Genomic DNA, 16,656 nt, shown 5'->3' with positions numbered 1-16,656 from the left:
TGACACTTGTCTTATCCTTCCCCCTTTCTCTCAACCTTCACCTTTTCTCACAGCCATCCAAATTTGCAGATTTGATCATGACCGTTGCTCCAGGACACATCATCTTATCCTCTCAAAGTCTATAAAAATAGGAGTTTGAGTTGAGAAAGAGTTACTCTTCAAGTGAGTTTTTAAGTTAAAAATTTGAGTAAACTTATGCATCCATGAGTTTTTATCTTGAAGCAATTAGCAATATAGCATAATCATTTAGCCTTAAATCAGTTGCATTGCGTATCATAGTATCAGTTAACTATCAGTTATCAATCCATTCTTCATATGCCATCTTGGAAGCTATCAGTGCTTGTCTGAGAGCAAATCATCTGCAACCAGGAATAGTGGAGTTAGGACACAATGAGACTTAAATCATGAAGGTAAAAATAGTGTTTTTATTTTAATATCAATTTCATGTAGTCTCATTGGTTGAATTTGGATTTCCTGTAGCATTTCCTTTGTATTTTGTGAAACTAACATGTTGCAGGTAGTATTCTAATGATGAAATTCAAGTCGACACAGATGGAAGCAAAACTTGTAGGAAGTTTGGTTTGGCTAGACTATAAAGAATCTATCTTATTTACAACTTCACAAATTTTACAAAGATTGGGATGGTTGTCATGGAATATTATTATTGGAAGTCACAGAAGATATGGGTCTCCTCTCACCAAATTCAACGAACAAGTGTTCAAGCACAATTAATTCACCTTTGCTAGCATCCTCCTACCCTATGACAAAATAATAACTCTAAAATAGGGTATAGACATCTATCAAATAATGATTAAAAGTGAATTTTTGAAAATGTTGTAGTTGCTAATGGGTTGATAGACATGTATTTAAAATTTGGAAGCATAGACAAGGCACTTAAACTATTTGAAAAAATGCCTTAGAGAGACATGGTTTTATGGAATGGAATGTGATGCTCTGTGAAATGGACAAGTGTTAAACTAAAGCCTGTGGTCGTATAACACACAAAAACACAAGAAAGCGTTAGTGTTAATCAACCAAAAACTAATCTAAACGGGCATATCAAAAGAGACACTAAAAACATGATAAAGGATTTAACTATGGAAGTAAATACAAAAAGACATTTCCAAATGCCTTTTAACATTCTCTTAGCTTCTTCTCCTTTGTTCCTCTCCTCTCCAAGTTCCAAATTAGTGTAGCTCTCAACAGCTTTTTGCACTATGGATGCTTATGGAGGTTCAAGATTGACAATGCTTATAACTTATGCTATGCAAGTGTGAATAAAAGTTGAAATGAGAAATGTATCTAATTAACTAATTGATTTTAAACCAAAAGAGTGAATATGATGTTAAATGATCTCTAGAAATGCCTATAGATTAAATGCATACAAGTTTTCAAGATCTGGATTATGAAGAAATTGGCTCTATTTATAGGGAAAATGGAGCAATGGATGGTTGAGATTGAGTAATCTCAACAATGGTCAGGATTGAATGATATTCAATCCATGTGATGGCTTTCAATCTAATCCCAGGATGACAAGTGTCAATATGAGATAGGTTAAGAGGAGAGGGAATAAGCATTCAATTCTTGATATGACCTGAAGGTTAACTTGGGAGTTAAGGTCAAGGTTGGGTTGAGTGAATAAATTCTTTATTCAAAGAATAAAGATTTTATCCAATGGATAAACTCTTGTGCAAAGGTAAAAGGGATAACCATGGTCAAAGCAATAAATGCTTGAGGAGACACATGAGTCATATGAGGGTTGAGTTAGGGGTTAACCATAAATGGTCATGTAAGAGCCATAAGTGGTTTAGAAGACTTTAGAGGTTAAAGTGTTGTACACACAAAGCATTAAATGTTTTTCAAAGACTTTGAAGTCTTTGAGAAGTGACTCCAAGTTGCTTAGGAATGTGACAATAATTAGGGGATGGATTAGGCTAATTGATTAGGATTAGATAGGTTCTAGAAGAATTTAGGAAGGGGATTTAGGAGGCAAGTGGGAGATGTAGGAAAATGCAAGTAGGGGGGATTTATGATTTAAATAAATGTTTTATTTAATTTATTTAAAAGAGGAAAGAGGATTAAATTGAATAAATAGAATTTATTCATTTAATTGATTTGTGATTTTGGTTTAATGAATTAATTAAAATAAATTGAATAATTTATTTAATTAATAGGAGAATGTTTGAAAATGTATTAATTAAATATTAATTTAATTAACTGATGGCTAGTGGGTTTTTAATCAAATAAATAGCAAATATTCATTTAATTAAAATGGACAGATTTATGTGACTACATTTGCCCCTCTTTGAGATGGTGCGCGTCGTTTCAAAGAAAGAAAAATAGGTGTGAATAAATGCCCCATAAAATGTTAATTTAATGGGTGGTATGCCCCCTTGAGAGATGGACCAAAAAATTTTGAAAAATTGGGCGATCTCTCGAAAAAGAATGAAAATTGGCAAGGTGGTAGAAGAGAAGATTCTAGCAATATTGGTGAAAAAAAGAATAAATCGAAGATCAAATGAAGAAATGGGAGGCTCGTGAAGTTCAAGGGGACCATGGCGGTCAGCGGGGGAAAATTAGGGTTACGACGAAGGGTTTATATGAGGAGAAAGGGGTGAAAACAGGTTCATTTGCATTCGCGTCCATAGTAAAATTTTAGCTCTGGTAGTGACTTTTTGGAGGAGCAAGCAGCAGTCAGGATGTTGGTTCCCATAGCAGAGCACCGATTAGAGTGAGCCCGTTGATTCCAGCGGCCAGACAACTATGGACCAGCGGTATGTGAATTTGAATTTTTTATTTTTGTGCATTTTTTATATGTTTTTTGCTAAGTCCAAGTTGAGTCGACACAATAGCGCTAAAACTGTGTTTTTGCATTATTGTTAACTTAATTAGCGCTATTGTGTCGCTATGGTGCTATTGCGTAGTGGTTTTAGCGCTTTTGTCTAGGTTAGCACTATTGCATAGCTATTTTAGCGCTTTCGTTTGTTTAGCGCTATTGGGTAGTTTATTGAGCGCTGTGGTGGTGAGGTAGCGCTATCGTGTAGTCAATGTAGTGCTATTGTTGTTTGAGCGCTATTGCCTAGTGGATTGAGCATTTTTGTTAGGAGATTAACGTTGTTGTGTGTAAGATAATGCTTTTATGTAGGAAAATAGGTGCCCCAATTTGTTTGAACAAAAATCTCCCGATGCTAATGATGGATGGAAGGAGAGATGAGGTGAGAGTTGTTTTGAACCATTGCTTACTTGTTGAGACCCGAAGATGCTTGATCAAAGTATTTGTTGATAGTCTAGGTTTAAACTTTAAGAAAGTTTGAAACAAAACAATTGATGATGATGGTTGATGCACTTGTGTAGGAGGATCTTCATGTCTTACAGTTGCGTGAGAGGCATCCTGCCACACAGGTGCTACACGATCAGTTGTCAAAGGCCGAGGTGGATTGCATTGCAGTGATAGGCCTGTACAATGTGATGTATATGCCCATGATTCAAATGAATCACGGTTTGATTATAGCATTGGTAGAGCGGTGGCATAGTGAGACATGTACGTTTCACTTAGCACAGGGGGATATGAAAGTTACACTGCAGGTGTAGCGTCGTAAATTGTACGCACTTGCTAGGGTGGTACAATTTCACACCTAGTTTAGCACCCGCCTTAGTGCATTTTACATTTTGCATTGCATTTCTCCTTGAGCACTTAATTAATTAAATTAATTAGGTCTAAGGTCCTATTTTATCATTTCCTACATCATAAAGTTGGGCCCTTTCATTAAAGTGTGCCCTTTTCATTTTATTCCTCCAATACATCATTTAATCAAAAACCCTAATTAGGTCCTATTTTGAACTTGGGGGCTTGATTTCGGGGGTCAAAACATCTCGAAATCAGCTGTAACTTCGGGGTTCTCTCTAAAATCATCATATCCGACGGCCCTGAAAATTTGGTGAAAAGTTGTCGGGACCATGGCGCCCGTGCACATGGTCCCGGACATTTTTCCCGAAATTTTGGGAGCACGATCCAATCATAAAATAAATCTTAACCCCAAGAAATTGGCAGGATATTCAATCTCTAGGTCGGCCAAAAGTTGGAATTAAGACCTAGGGTTTCCTACATAAGAGCTCTCTTTCTTCATTTGAAGGGATCCAGAATTTTGGCTTTCAAGGACCTTCTATGCAGCGAAAGAGCAGATCTTTGAAGACTTCAACAACAATCAACATCCATCCATCAAGCATTCATCAATTTCATTCATTTATTTAGGGCTTGGAAGACATTGAAGAACAATAGGAGATTACCGACTGAAGATTAGCTTGTACTCCTCCCTTGAGGGTTGGGTATGATTTCATGTTGTTTTCATGTCTTTGCATAAGCTTCAATATATCATTTATTCATGCTTTAGATCACTTTTCATCTTGATTTAGAGCATTTACATTATCATTTACAAGAAATTAGGGTTTACTTTCTAGGTTGCTCTAGTTTGCTTTCTTGCATTTTAGGACCTTGCACACACACTAGGTCTACACACACAATACATTTTACAATACAACTTGGCTATTCGTAGAGGTGGAAATCACCGAAGCGGGGGTTTGACTAAGGCAAAACCCTATATAGCCTCCCAAACACCTTTTCAGATATAAGTGCAGGTTTCAGGATTCGGACGACGCCGCAAGTTGCAGATCCGGAAGAAGCAGACTGAGACCGACCTTCCCACCAAATCTCAGAGCAAAAGACCAGGACAGGGGCGTGGGGCGCCCTGTTCCCTAGGACAGGGGCGCTGGGTGCCTTGGTCCTCCTGACAGACAGCATTTTCAGCATTTTTGACAGCTTTTCCAGAGTGCAAAACAGCAGTTTCCGGAGCAGTTTCAGGGGCAGAATCAGGATAGTGGCGCCCGCGCCCCCGTCCCAAACATTTTCAGTCAGATTTTAACTCCGGGTACGCATTTGCATTCTTGTCTTGTCCTTGTGTTTACAGCTTTCCATCATTTAAGTTCAATTCTGTAATCTTGTTATTAGTTCATACTTGCACTTTGGGGTTAGGGATTGAACTTGCATCATTTCATCTTTCAATTACAACAAAGGAATAGAAATCCTAATAGGTAGCCCGTGGCTCTCTCTTCCACAAGAAGAAGTAGCCAATTGTGTGATACCTCTAGCTCTTTCGTAATCCACAAGTGTGTGGTTGAGAGTGAGATTAGGGCAGTTTGCTTAGTGCACTTTTTCTCCATTGACCCCGTGATACTCATCTCTAGGCTGATTTGGATGGTGGCTTGTACGGTAGTCGGACAGAGTGGTGTGGTTGAGAGTTGAGATTAGGGCATGTTTGCTTAGTGTCACTTTTTCTCCTACACATTTTGGTGAACCCGACGTGAACTCCAATCTTCTCTAATTCTGATTTATGTTTTCAAATTTGACTGTTTATGCTATTTACAAGTTTTAATTTCTTGCAAGATTCAAAAAATTTAGAGGAAATTTTTGCTAAAACCCTAATTTTTCAATTCAAAGTTGAACTTGTGGATAGATTAATTCGATCAATAATTTCAAATCTGATTTAGGAACTCATTTGAATCATTTTCTAAATCTACATTCTAAGTGCTTGCATTGGTTAAAATTAAACATTTCCTTCTATTTTGCATGTGTTATCATTTGAAAAAGGAAAATTGTTGTCATGATGCATTCATTTCATAGATGTGATAATGGGTTAGCTTCCCTTGTTTCAATTTTTCCTTCTCCTAAAGAACCTCCCCCTATCTATAACAACATTTTAGTGCCTAAAAGAATTGCTACCAATCCCTTTGAGACTCTCCCATGCTCTAAGGATGAAGACTTTAAGAGTGATCTTGACAATTCTCCTAAAATGTGCCCTTCCTATCTAGCTATCCTAGAAGAAGAGAATGATATCATAAACACCTTTCTTAATGTTACTTCATCTTCCCTATATGATGCCTCTCTAAGTGAAAAGGTATTGATGGACATTGACTTATTTTCTCCTAAAGTTGGTCCTTCCAATGGGGGCATGTTAGTGCAACAAGAGGTTATGAACACTTCTTTCAAAGATCTCCTTCCTAAGCGTGAATCTCTGGAGACATATGTTCATGTTCCTCCTAAAAAACACTCCCTTCATGAGGATCCTTTTGTGCAATAAGATGACATTATCCCTACATTTCCTAGTGATGGCATTTCTTTTTCCAACAAAATTCCCACTAGAGATGATGAATTAATGATAAATGCTTACCCTTCTCCTAAATTTTGTCTTACCCATAAGCATCCCTTAGAGAAAGAAGATGAAATAATAAGCAATTTCCTTAATTCTCTCTCCCCTAAAGATCATATTGAACATATTTTGAGGAAAGAGGATGAGTTTAACACATCTATTGATGCTCTCCCTTCTAAGGATGAGGAATTAATAAACAATGTTATCTCCTCTCCCGAAATTGACAATACTTCAAATATTCCTTTCAACAACTTCACTATTTGGGATGAACCATTAGAAGAAGGTGTAGATTATTCTCTCTCCCTTGATAGTTTCTCACCTTCCTTGAATCTCAATTATTCTCCCTCTAAAAAGAAAGCATCTCCCTCTCCTCAACTTGGTTCTACTCATAAGGAAACCCTAGTTCAAAGCAAGATGGTTAACATCTCTTTCAAAGATCTCCCTCTCAAAAGTGAGACTTTAGAGAGTAATGTTGATCCTTCTCCTAGAGAGTTTATTCCCCATGTAGATCCTTTGATGATAGAGGATGATATGACCTTTCCTTGTATTACTCTCCCTACTAGAACATCAATGCCTATTCCTTGTCTCTCTCCTAAAATTGATTTAATCCATGATAAGATTTTAGTGCAAGAGAAGACTATCAATAATTCTTCCAACATTTTTGTTCATTCCTCTAAACCATCCTCAATCAATTTGATACATGTAAATGAAACACCTAACAAACCTCTCTTCACTGTCCAAGGTGCTTGTCCTTCTCAAAATTCTCAACCTTTAAATAAGCCTATCTTAGTGGTTCAAGGTGGTTATGCTAATGATTCTTTTTGCACTCCTAAGAAACCTATTATTACTGTGCAAGGAGGTTATTCTTCTAAGAGCCCTTATGAGTATGCTAAGCAACTGACTAGAGAGAGTTATCATGCGGTTGCTCATACCTATAACACAAGAAACAATAGGCAACCTAATCCTCCTCCAGTTATCCCCACTTCGCTTCCTCCTTCCCAACCTATTCTTCCTCAAGCTCCACGTATTTCACAAGTTCTTGGTAAGGAATATGATCTCATAGAACAACTTAAAACTACCCCTGCTAAGATATCCCTTTGGGATTTGATCCAAACTTCTTCTGCTCATCATGGAATGTTACAAGATGCCTTGAAAGATTTGAATGTTCCTCCACCTAATACATCTAGTAATATAGTGTCTTTGGTTAACTCTGTGATGAATCCTAAAGCTCAAATTGTGTTTTCCCAAGATGAGTTGCCTACTAGTGAAATTCAACATCAATATGATCCCTTGATGATTGTGGTTATCATAAATGACACTGCTATAAGACGAACACTGGTAGATAATGGCTCTGGCCTTAATGTGTGTAGAATTAATCTATTGCATAAGATGAATGTGGATACATCCCTTATTGAGCCTGATTCTCATCCCATTTGAGGCTTTGATAATGTGGCTAAGTCTTCATTAGGTATTATCAACCTACCCATCACAGTGGGACTTGTTACTTTGCCTACTCCTATCCATGTTATGTCGGGAAATCTAACATACAACTTGTTATTAGGGAGACCTTGGATTCACAGTATGCAAGCTATCCCCTCTACATTGCATAGACAAGTTAAATTTATTTATAACAATAAGACATATACCTTGATAGGTGATACTAATCTTCAAGCTTGTTTGCAAACATCTACTTCCAAAGGGAGTTTTTCTAAATCTTCCTCTTCTAATGACGACTCTTTAAACAAGATACCTATGGATGAATCATCACCCTCTAATAATCAAAATTCTTTGGATGAGTCTGAAGCTCCTGAAGAAGATCCTTCTCGACTTGAGTCTACACATGAAAAGGCTTTTGATCCTGAGAAGGTTCTCGCAGAAGACGATTGGGGATGTCTTGATTTTAATCCCACCTTTGTAGGTGAGTATAGGGTTCCTCCTAGAGAGCTTAAACTTAAAAAGAAGGAAGAAACTAGAGATCAATATGTCTTACATGAACCTATGAGCAATAATTTTGTGGCTGCTTCTCAAACTTCTTCTCCTCACACATCTAATTATGAAGAGTTTGATTCTTTGTCTTATGAAAAACCACCTTCTCTTCCTGAAATGGCTGATCGTTATGGTCGTGGTTTTCACATTTTTGCTAAGCATGGGTATCATGGAAATGGTTGCGGCGCTCATGAACAAGGGATAAAAGTTCCTCTAGAGACTAATTTTCACAATTATGCCTTTGGACTCGGCTATAATCCCTGCAAACGTACCAAAGCATCTAAAAGACCATCTCTCAATGCGAATGCTATATTTAGTAGTGATGATGATTTCACTTCAACTAAATCATCTTCTACTTCTATCAACTCTCATTCCCCTCATAAGGAAATCTTGGCGATGAACAAATCTCTTTATGACTCCCCTCAAATTTCTAAATCCACTTATGAATCTTTATCTCCTATTCATCATAAAGTCCTTTCCTCTAGGGATAAGGCTCTAATAAATTACACTCATCCCTCTTCTAATATTTCTTGTGACTTTTCTTCTTCAATTTTTATCACTTTATACATGTTTTTGATCTCACTTATAGTTGAGCATTTAACATGTCATATTCAAATACCTCATTCAATCTATCATGTCTTTAAATAACATTAATGGCTGTTATGTTGCTCATCATTATGTGACATTGGTAGCTCATTTATTGGGGGCTCATTGTCATTCATGATGGTACAATTTCAAGTGCAATCATATTTTTTTTCGAAGCAACATAATAGCCTAATTTTCTTGTTCCTATGGGGACAAGAGTGATTTCATACATCTCTTCTTTTGCTTATGTCCAAATCTCTCCCTAGAAGATTGTGTAAGTCATTCTCATTGTCCTTATCCTTGGGAGGCAATGATCTTTCCTTATTTTTATCTAAGGATCCACTTTTTCCTATTTTGTGGATGGTGTGGACTTTATTACTTGATGTTATGCCTTGTACGCATTTGTTGTTGTTTGTTCAAGGATTCTCTCTTACAAGAGGTGTAAGTCCTTGACTACAACCTCTTTTGCACTTGGTAAAATACATCTATAATGAATTCACTCTCCCAATTGGGTTAAAAAGAGCGTCATCCTTCATTAAGAATCACTTTCACCTCGCAAAAGAAGGAAGTATTGCATTCTTATTCTCTTCTTTGTCTTATTCTAGAGGATGTTATATTTGTCTAAGACAATTCCTCTCGAGGATAGGTGTCTTTTGTATAAAGATCTCTTCTCCTCTAAGGATCTCCTTTACACATACTACAAGATATCCCTTTTCAACTATCTTATCCTGGCTTAAAGAGTGCAAAACTCTCTTGCTTGGATCTATGACATTGTTGCATTTTTGGGGTATCTTCTTTTGTGACGAAGGTAGGTATCCTTGTTCTAATTTTCTTATGACATAAACATTACACTTTTTGAGCAATGGATTATTCTCGGAACCAGAGCACAGACTCTTAGAGCGAGATGTCTCCATTTTTCTTTTATCCAAGGTGATTATTCTCGGAACCAGAGCACAGACTCTTAGAGCGAGATGTCACGCTTTTGCACTATACATATACAGGTTGTAGCATACTCGGGCATAGACTCCTATGTGGTGCTTCCAACCTCACTTACACACACATGCACGAGGTTGAGTGGAACTAGCGGCATAAGGCTAGACTTTCTCACTCTCCTCCCTTACATGGATCACCTGGACAGACTCTAGGGGCTAGTTTTCCATGTCCTTTTTCCCATGGATCACCTAGACAAGATCTAGGGGCGAGAAGTCCATGTTTTCTCTCTCACTATTCTTCTCATGGATCACCAATGTGTGTATTCATGCCTTTTTCCTTTCTTTTCTTCTCTTTGCATTTTGTTTCCATTTACATCCTTCATCTTGTGTTAGAGAACTCTCAAATCCTCACACTCTTTGTTGTGTTGGAATTGAGATTTAGTCCTCTTTCTTACCAAATGATTCTCCATTAGGTTTTGATCTCATATCAAATCTTCTTGTGAGCATTTGTCATCAATATTCTTTAACAATTCGAAGTGGTAAACATGATACCCTGTTTCAACTCACTAAAATTAGCAAGCCGAAACAGGGGGGGGCATATAGCTACCCTCGAATTTTCATCACCTTCCTTAGTAAGCATTAGGTGATTTTGTGATCTAACATGTGTTTTGTAGGGTGCGGTTCCTAACTGTGTACTGCAGATACCGCTAGGGGCTTCGTTCGACAGACTTATGGATATATCCTTTTTCAAATAATGTTTACTTTTCTGTACTTTAGCTTGCATATGCACGTAGTGTTCATATGACCGCTAAAGTGGGGGCTAAATGTAGCATCGTAAATTGTACGCACTTGCTAGGGTGGTACAATTTCACACCTAGTTTAGCACCCGCCTTAGTGCATTTTACATTTTGCATTGCATTTCTCCTTGAGCACTTAATTAATTAAATTAATTAGGTCTAAGGTCCTATTTTATCATTTCCTACATCATAAAGTTGGGCCCTTTCATTAAAGTGTGCCCTTTTCATTTTATTCCTCCAATACATCATTTAATCAAAAACCCTAATTAGGTCCTATTTTGAACTTGGGGGCTTGATTTCGGGGGTCAAAACATCTCGAAATCAGCTGTAACTTCGGGGTTCTCTCTAAAATCATCATATCCGACGGCCCTGAAAATTTGGTGAAAAGTTGTCGGGACCATGGCGCCCGTGCACATGGTCCCGGACATTTTTCCCGAAATTTTGGGAGCACGATCCAATCATAAAATAAATCTTAACCCCAAGAAATTGGCAGGATATTCAATCTCTAGGTCGGCCAAAAGTTGGAATTAAGACCTAGGGTTTCCTACATAAGAGCTCTCTTTCTTCATTTGAAGGGATCCAGAATTTTGGCTTTCAAGGACCTTCTATGCAGCGAAAGAGCAGATCTTTGAAGACTTCAACAACAATCAACATCCATCCATCAAGCATTCATCAATTTCATTCATTTATTTAGGGCTTGGAAGACATTGAAGAACAATAGGAGATTACCGACTGAAGATTAGCTTGTACTCCTCCCTTGAGGGTTGGGTATGATTTCATGTTGTTTTCATGTCTTTGCATAAGCTTCAATATATCATTTATTCATGCTTTAGATCACTTTTCATCTTGATTTAGAGCATTTACATTATCATTTACAAGAAATTAGGGTTTACTTTCTAGGTTGCTCTAGTTTGCTTTCTTGCATTTTAGGACCTTGCACACACACTAGGTCTACACACACAATACATTTTACAATACAACTTGGCTATTCGTAGAGGTGGAAATCACCGAAGCGGGGGTTTGACTAAGGCAAAACCCTATATAGCCTCCCAAACACCTTTTCAGATATAAGTGCAGGTTTCAGGATTCGGACGACGCCGCAAGTTGCAGATCCGGAAGAAGCAGACTGAGACCGACCTTCCCACCAAATCTCAGAGCAAAAGACCAGGACAGGGGCGTGGGGCGCCCTGTTCCCTAGGACAGGGGCGCTGGGTGCCTTGGTCCTCCTGACAGACAGCATTTTCAGCATTTTTGACAGCTTTTCCAGAGTGCAAAACAGCAGTTTCCGGAGCAGTTTCAGGGGCAGAATCAGGATAGTGGCGCCCGCGCCCCCGTCCCAAACATTTTCAGTCAGATTTTAACTCCGGGTACGCATTTGCATTCTTGTCTTGTCCTTGTGTTTACAGCTTTCCATCATTTAAGTTCAATTCTGTAATCTTGTTATTAGTTCATACTTGCACTTTGGGGTTAGGGATTGAACTTGCATCATTTCATCTTTCAATTACAACAAAGGAATAGAAATCCTAATAGGTAGCCCGTGGCTCTCTCTTCCACAAGAAGAAGTAGCCAATTGTGTGATACCTCTAGGCTCTTTCGTATTCCACAAGTGTGTGGTTGAGAGTGAGATTAGGGCATGTTTGCTTAGTGTCACTTTTTCTCCTACACATTTTGGTGAACCCGACGTGAACTCCAATCTTCTCTAATTCTGATTTATGTTTTCAAATTTGACTGTTTATGCTATTTACAAGTTTTAATTTCTTGCAAGATTCAAAAAATTTAGAGGAAATTTTTGCTAAAACCCTAATTTTTCAATTCAAAGTTGAACTTGTGGATAGATTAATTCGATCAATAATTTCAAATCTGATTTAGGAACTCATTTGAATCATTTTCTAAATCTACATTCTAAGTGCTTGCATTGGTTAAAATTAAACATTTCCTTCTATTTTGCATGTGTTATCATTTGAAAAAGGAAAATTGTTGTCATGATGCATTCATTTCATAGATGTGATAATGGGTTAGCTTCCCTTGTTTCAATTTTTCCTTCTCCTAAAGAACCTCCCCCTATCTATAACAACATTTTAGTGCCTAAAAGAATTGCTACCAATCCCTTTGAGACTCTCCCATGCTCTAAGGATGAAGACTTTAAGAGTGATCTTGACAATTCTCCTAAAATGTGCCCTTCCTATCTAGCTATCCTAGAAGAAGAGAATGATATCATAAACACCTTTCTTAATGTTACTTCATCTTCCCTATATGATGCCTCTCTAAGTGAAAAGGTATTGATGGACATTGACTTATTTTCTCCTAAAGTTGGTCCTTCCAATGGGGGCATGTTAGTGCAACAAGAGGTTATGAACACTTCTTTCAAAGATCTCCTTCCTAAGCGTGAATCTCTGGAGACATATGTTCATGTTCCTCCTAAAAAACACTCCCTTCATGAGGATCCTTTTGTGCAATAAGATGACATTATCCCTACATTTCCTAGTGATGGCATTTCTTTTTCCAACAAAATTCCCACTAGAGATGATGAATTAATGATAAATGCTTACCCTTCTCCTAAATTTTGTCTTACCCATAAGCATCCCTTAGAGAAAGAAGATGAAATAATAAGCAATTTCCTTAATTCTCTCTCCCCTAAAGATCATATTGAACATATTTTGAGGAAAGAGGATGAGTTTAACACATCTATTGATGCTCTCCCTTCTAAGGATGAGGAATTAATAAACAATGTTATCTCCTCTCCCGAAATTGACAATACTTCAAATATTCCTTTCAACAACTTCACTATTTGGGATGAACCATTAGAAGAAGGTGTAGATTATTCTCTCTCCCTTGATAGTTTCTCACCTTCCTTGAATCTCAATTATTCTCCCTCTAAAAAGAAAGCATCTCCCTCTCCTCAACTTGGTTCTACTCATAAGGAAACCCTAGTTCAAAGCAAGATGGTTAACATCTCTTTCAAAGATCTCCCTCTCAAAAGTGAGACTTTAGAGAGTAATGTTGATCCTTCTCCTAGAGAGTTTATTCCCCATGTAGATCCTTTGATGATAGAGGATGATATGACCTTTCCTTGTATTACTCTCCCTACTAGAACATCAATGCCTATTCCTTGTCTCTCTCCTAAAATTGATTTAATCCATGATAAGATTTTAGTGCAAGAGAAGACTATCAATAATTCTTCCAACATTTTTGTTCATTCCTCTAAACCATCCTCAATCAATTTGATACATGTAAATGAAACACCTAACAAACCTCTCTTCACTGTCCAAGGTGCTTGTCCTTCTCAAAATTCTCAACCTTTAAATAAGCCTATCTTAGTGGTTCAAGGTGGTTATGCTAATGATTCTTTTTGCACTCCTAAGAAACCTATTATTACTGTGCAAGGAGGTTATTCTTCTAAGAGCCCTTATGAGTATGCTAAGCAACTGACTAGAGAGAGTTATCATGCGGTTGCTCATACCTATAACACAAGAAACAATAGGCAACCTAATCCTCCTCCAGTTATCCCCACTTCGCTTCCTCCTTCCCAACCTATTCTTCCTCAAGCTCCACGTATTTCACAAGTTCTTGGTAAGGAATATGATCTCATAGAACAACTTAAAACTACCCCTGCTAAGATATCCCTTTGGGATTTGATCCAAACTTCTTCTGCTCATCATGGAATGTTACAAGATGCCTTGAAAGATTTGAATGTTCCTCCACCTAATACATCTAGTAATATAGTGTCTTTGGTTAACTCTGTGATGAATCCTAAAGCTCAAATTGTGTTTTCCCAAGATGAGTTGCCTACTAGTGAAATTCAACATCAATATGATCCCTTGATGATTGTGGTTATCATAAATGACACTGCTATAAGACGAACACTGGTAGATAATGGCTCTGGCCTTAATGTGTGTAGAATTAATCTATTGCATAAGATGAATGTGGATACATCCCTTATTGAGCCTGATTCTCATCCCATTTGAGGCTTTGATAATGTGGCTAAGTCTTCATTAGGTATTATCAACCTACCCATCACAGTGGGACTTGTTACTTTGCCTACTCCTATCCATGTTATGTCGGGAAATCTAACATACAACTTGTTATTAGGGAGACCTTGGATTCACAGTATGCAAGCTATCCCCTCTACATTGCATAGACAAGTTAAATTTATTTATAACAATAAGACATATACCTTGATAGGTGATACTAATCTTCAAGCTTGTTTGCAAACATCTACTTCCAAAGGGAGTTTTTCTAAATCTTCCTCTTCTAATGACGACTCTTTAAACAAGATACCTATGGATGAATCATCACCCTCTAATAATCAAAATTCTTTGGATGAGTCTGAAGCTCCTGAAGAAGATCCTTCTCGACTTGAGTCTACACATGAAAAGGCTTTTGATCCTGAGAAGGTTCTCGCAGAAGACGATTGGGGATGTCTTGATTTTAATCCCACCTTTGTAGGTGAGTATAGGGTTCCTCCTAGAGAGCTTAAACTTAAAAAGAAGGAAGAAACTAGAGATCAATATGTCTTACATGAACCTATGAGCAATAATTTTGTGGCTGCTTCTCAAACTTCTTCTCCTCACACATCTAATTATGAAGAGTTTGATTCTTTGTCTTATGAAAAACCACCTTCTCTTCCTGAAATGGCTGATCGTTATGGTCGTGGTTTTCACATTTTTGCTAAGCATGGGTATCATGGAAATGGTTGCGGCGCTCATGAACAAGGGATAAAAGTTCCTCTAGAGACTAATTTTCACAATTATGCCTTTGGACTCGGCTATAATCCCTGCAAACGTACCAAAGCATCTAAAAGACCATCTCTCAATGCGAATGCTATATTTAGTAGTGATGATGATTTCACTTCAACTAAATCATCTTCTACTTCTATCAACTCTCATTCCCCTCATAAGGAAATCTTGGCGATGAACAAATCTCTTTATGACTCCCCTCAAATTTCTAAATCCACTTATGAATCTTTATCTCCTATTCATCATAAAGTCCTTTCCTCTAGGGATAAGGCTCTAATAAATTACACTCATCCCTCTTCTAATATTTCTTGTGACTTTTCTTCTTCAATTTTTATCACTTTATACATGTTTTTGATCTCACTTATAGTTGAGCATTTAACATGTCATATTCAAATACCTCATTCAATCTATCATGTCTTTAAATAACATTAATGGCTGTTATGTTGCTCATCATTATGTGACATTGGTAGCTCATTTATTGGGGGCTCATTGTCATTCATGATGGTACAATTTCAAGTGCAATCATATTTTTTTTCGAAGCAACATAATAGCCTAATTTTCTTGTTCCTATGGGGACAAGAGTGATTTCATACATCTCTTCTTTTGCTTATGTCCAAATCTCTCCCTAGAAGATTGTGTAAGTCATTCTCATTGTCCTTATCCTTGGGAGGCAATGATCTTTCCTTATTTTTATCTAAGGATCCACTTTTTCCTATTTTGTGGATGGTGTGGACTTTATTACTTGATGTTATGCCTTGTACGCATTTGTTGTTGTTTGTTCAAGGATTCTCTCTTACAAGAGGTGTAAGTCCTTGACTACAACCTCTTTTGCACTTGGTAAAATACATCTATAATGAATTCACTCTCCCAATTGGGTTAAAAAGAGCGTCATCCTTCATTAAGAATCACTTTCACCTCGCAAAAGAAGGAAGTATTGCATTCTTATTCTCTTCTTTGTCTTATTCTAGAGGATGTTATATTTGTCTAAGACAATTCCTCTCGAGGATAGGTGTCTTTTGTATAAAGATCTCTTCTCCTCTAAGGATCTCCTTTACACATACTACAAGATATCCCTTTTCAACTATCTTATCCTGGCTTAAAGAGTGCAAAACTCTCTTGCTTGGATCTATGACATTGTTGCATTTTTGGGGTATCTTCTTTTGTGACGAAGGTAGGTATCCTTGTTCTAATTTTCTTATGACATAAACATTACACTTTTTGAGCAATGGATTATTCTCGGAACCAGAGCACAGACTCTTAGAGCGAGATGTCTCCATTTTTCTTTTATCCAAGGTGATTATTCTCGGAACCAGAGCACAGACTCTTAGAGCGAGATGTCACGCTTTTGCACTATACATATACAGGTTGTAGCATACTCGGGCATAGACTCCTATGTGGTGCTTCCAACCTCACTTAC

The sequence above is a fragment of the Cryptomeria japonica genome, chromosome 8 (assembly GCF_030272615.1).
Source record: "Cryptomeria japonica chromosome 8, Sugi_1.0, whole genome shotgun sequence".
Taxonomy (NCBI): Eukaryota; Viridiplantae; Streptophyta; class Pinopsida; order Cupressales; family Cupressaceae; genus Cryptomeria; species Cryptomeria japonica.
The sequence above is the reverse complement of the archived record's forward strand: the minus strand, read 5'-3'. Positions refer to the sequence as shown.